The 4,167-nt window shown below is 43.8% G+C and overlaps 1 long non-coding RNA gene across 1 annotated transcript; it reads left to right on the top strand.

Moving 5' to 3' along the window:
- LOC127338055 (uncharacterized) lies at positions 1-761 on the top strand. Its single transcript, XR_007874176.2, has 3 exons — positions 1-92; positions 201-428; positions 533-761. It is a non-coding gene; the product is annotated as an uncharacterized lncRNA (long non-coding RNA).
- Positions 762-4,167: the final 3,406 nt, after the last annotated feature.

Here is a 4,167-nt window from a genome sequence, read left to right on the forward strand (position 1 = left end):
TGCACACGATGCAGTTTCAGTTACAGGCTTACAGCAGATCCTGAGCTCGTCTGAGAGGAGATGGGGAAGGAATGTGCGTTGCCTTTGACTAGGTACATTTAGACTATGCACACAGGTTACTAACCTTGTTTTCGTGTTACATATAGTTGGTCACATGCCCGATAATTAGTTGTGATTAACTTGCCCTTGTTCTCCTGTAGTGCTGATAAAGCTTGTGATATCCATGCACCTCAGTCTCGAAATATTGCTTGCTGCAGTGACGCGTCTCCTCCTCTTTATGCAATATCATCGTCATGGATGAAGTACATGAAAAGATTCATCAATGTTGAAGCTTTGTGTTGAAGAAGGTTGTTGCACAACTAAGGGATTTTAAGCTGATTGTCACATCTGCAACTATAAATGCAAATATAAATGCAAATCTTTGGAGGGTAAGTTAACTTGTTATTTTTTCAATGGTTAAGATTTGTTTCCACTGTCTTTCTCTGCGTACCCTATAATTATTTCATTTTGTTTGCGTTGTACCTGTATTTAGCATTTCATGCAGGTCATTTCCAGCAAATATCTTGTTCAGCAAAGCACCCCGTGATGATTATGTGCAAGCGTATGTGAATCTTCAATATATTGAAGAAGGTTTTTATTGCTGAGAGATATTAACTTGGATTTGTAAAGATTATCAACGGGAGTTATATGTACTTAAAAGTTTGGAAAGTACTTTTCAGAATTGCTTATCCACCATCAGCGTGCTCCTGTTTTATTTGTATTCCAGGTATGATCATTGCTTCTTATTTTGTGATAAAAGACATGATCATTGCTTCTTAGTTACTTCATCTTTATGTTTTGGTTTTTCTTTAGGAAGTTGTCAGTTAGGGGCCAGTGTCCAAGCCTCAGTGTGTTGAAGGACAATTCACCCTGGCATGTGTTGTCATTCTTGCTGGTCCAGGTGCCCATGCTCTCGTTTTGTGTGTACATTAATAATTTGTACAACGAGTAAGAAATAAGTACTGCAATAATAAAATATTATGCTAAGAAGTAGAATTCAATATCCCAACCTGTTTATGATCATTGTTGTTAACTGTATTCGTCGTTAAAACCTCTTAAACTATCTGCTTATGACCTTTTGTTTAATAGGAAAAAAATTCTACCTTAGGCATTCAAAAAATTGATAGTGCTCAAAGTACAAGATGGCCATGTAGAAGATGTATTCTTTGGTACTTGTTGTTTTCTTGCATCTCACACTCCATAGCAGTGATCTTTCTTTTATCTGTGTAGGTACCGCTGGCTCAAAAGTAAGTTTTCAGCAGGCTACCCATTTCATGATGATTTGAACAAGGCTCTACCATGTTCAATCTAAATATTGAAGGAGATATGCCCTAGAGGCAATAATAAAGTGGTTATTATTTATATATTTATGTTTATGATAAATGTTTATATATCATGCTATAATTGTATTAACCAAAACATTAGTACATGTGTGATATGTAGACAACAAGAAGTCCCTAGTATGCCTCTTAAACTAGCTTGTTGATTAATGGATGATTAGTTTCATAATCATGAACATTGGATGTTATTAATAACAAGGTTATGTCATTGTATGAATGATGTAATGGACACACCCAATTAAGCGTAGCATAAGATCTCATCATTAAGTTATTTGCTATAAGCTTTCGATACATAGTTACCTAGTCCTTATGACCATGAGATCATGTAAATCACTTATACCGGAAAGGTACTTTGATTACACCAAACACCACTGCGTAAATGGGTGGCTATAAAGGTGGGATTAAGTATACGGAAAGTATGAGTTGAGGCATATGGATCAACAGTGGGATTTGTCCATCCCGATGACGGATAGATATACTCTGGGCCCTCTCGGTGGAATGTCGTCTAATGTCTTGCAAGCATATGAATGAGTTCATAAGAGACCACATACCACGGTACCAGTAAAGAGTACTTGTCAGGAGACGAGGTTGAACAAGGTATAGAGTGATACCGAAGATCAAACCTCGGACAAGTAAAATATCGCGTGACAAAGGGAATTGGTATTGTATGTGAATGGTTCATTCGATCACTAAAGTCATCGTTGAATATGTGGGAGCCATTATGGATCTCCAGATCCCGCTATTGGTTATTGGTCGGAGTGAGTACTCAACCATGTCCGCATAGTTCACGAACCGTAGGGTGACACACTTAAAGTTGGATGTTGAAATGGTAGTACTTGAATATGGAATGGAGTTCGAATATTTGTTCGGAGTCCCGGATGAGATCCCGGACATCACGAGGAGTTCCGGAATGGTCCGGAGAATAAGATTCATATATAGGATGTCATTTTATGTGAATTAAATTGACGCGGAAGGTTCTATGGAAGGTTCTAGAAGGTTCTAGAAAAGTCCGGAAGAAACCACCAAGGAAGGTGGAGTCCACATGGGACTCCACCTCCATGGCCGGCCAACCCTAGTGGGGGAGGAGTCCCAAGTGGACTCCCCCTTAGGGGGCCGGCCACCCCCCCATATGGGAGGTGGAACTCTCACCTCTAGTGGGAGTCCTAGCTTGGCTAGGTTTCCCCTCCATATGGAAGGTTTTTGGTTCGGGTCTTATTCGAAGACTTGGAGACCAACTCTTGGGGTTCCACCTATATAATGAGGGCCAAGGGGGAGGGGGCCGGCCACCTCAAACACCACCAAGGTGGCCGCACCCCATAGTGGCCGGCGCCCCCCTCTCCCCAAACCCTAGCCGCCCCGCTCCTCCACTTCCCGCACGCTTAGCGAAGCTCCGCCGGACTTCTCCACCACCACCGACACCACGCCGTCGTGCTGTCGGATTCAAGAGGAGCTACTACTTCCGCTTCCCGCTGGAACGGGGAGGTGGACGTCGTCTTCATCAACAACCAAACGTGTGACCGAGTACGGAGGTGCTGCCCGTTCGTGGCACCGGAACCGATCGTGATCAAGATCTTCTACGCGCTTTTGCAAGCGGCAAGTGAACGTCTACCGCAGCAACAAGAGCCTCCTCTTGTAGGCTTTGGAATCTCTTCAAGGGTGAGACTTGATACGTCTCCAACGTATCTATAATTTCTGATGTTCCATGCTTGTTTTATGACAATACCGACATGTTTTGTTCACACTTTATGTCATATTTATGCATTTTCTGGAACTAACCTATTGACGAGATGCCGAAAGGCCAGTTGCTGTTTTCTGCTGTTTTTGGTTCCAGAAAGGCTGTTCGGGCAATATTCTCGGAATTGGACGAAATCAACGCCAAACCTCCTATTTTTCCCGGAAGGCTCCAGAACACCGAAGAAGAGTCGGAGAGGGGCCAGGGGGCCACCACACCATAAGGCGGCACGGGCCAGACCCTGGCCGCGCCGGCCTAGGGTGAGGCCACCCTGTCAGCCCTCCTGCGCCGCCTCTTCGCCTATAAAACCCCTTTCGACCTAAAAACGCAGTACCAATTGACGAAACTCCGTAAAGACTCAGGCGCCGCCACCGTCGCGAAACTTCAATTCGGGGGACAGAACTCTGCTCCGCACCTGGCCGGGACGGGGAATTGCCCCCGGAGCCATCTCCACCGCCGTCACCACCGCCATCTTCACCGCCATCGCTGCCTCCATGATGAGGAGGGAGTAATCCACCCCCGAGGTTGAGGGCTCCGCTGTAGCTATGTGGTTAATCTCTCTCCCATGTACCTCAATACAATAATCTCATGAGCTGCTTTACATGATTGAGATTCATATGAGTTTTGTATCACTACTATTCTATGTGCTACTCTAGTGATGTTATTAAAGTAGTTTTATTCCTCCTGCACGGTGTAATGGTGACAGTGTGTGCATCCGTGTTAGTACTTGGCGTAGGCTATGATTATGATCTCTTGTAGATTATGAAGTTAACTATTGCTATGATGGTATTGATGTGATCTATTCCTCCTACATAGTGTGATGGTGACAGTGTGCATGCTATGTTAGTACTTGGTTTGGTTGTGTTGATCTATCTTGCACTCTAAGGTTATTTAAATATGAACATTGAATATTGTGGAGCTTGTTAACTCCGGCATTGAGGGTTCGTGTAATCCTACACAATGATGTTCATCATCCAACAAGAGGGTGTAGAGTAGTCCTATTATGTGATCATTGTTGAGAGTGTCCACTAGTGAAAGCAGGATCCCTGGGCCTTG

The sequence above is a fragment of the Lolium perenne genome, chromosome 3, assembly GCF_019359855.2.
Source record: "Lolium perenne isolate Kyuss_39 chromosome 3, Kyuss_2.0, whole genome shotgun sequence".
Classification (NCBI taxonomy): Eukaryota; Viridiplantae; Streptophyta; class Magnoliopsida; order Poales; family Poaceae; genus Lolium; species Lolium perenne.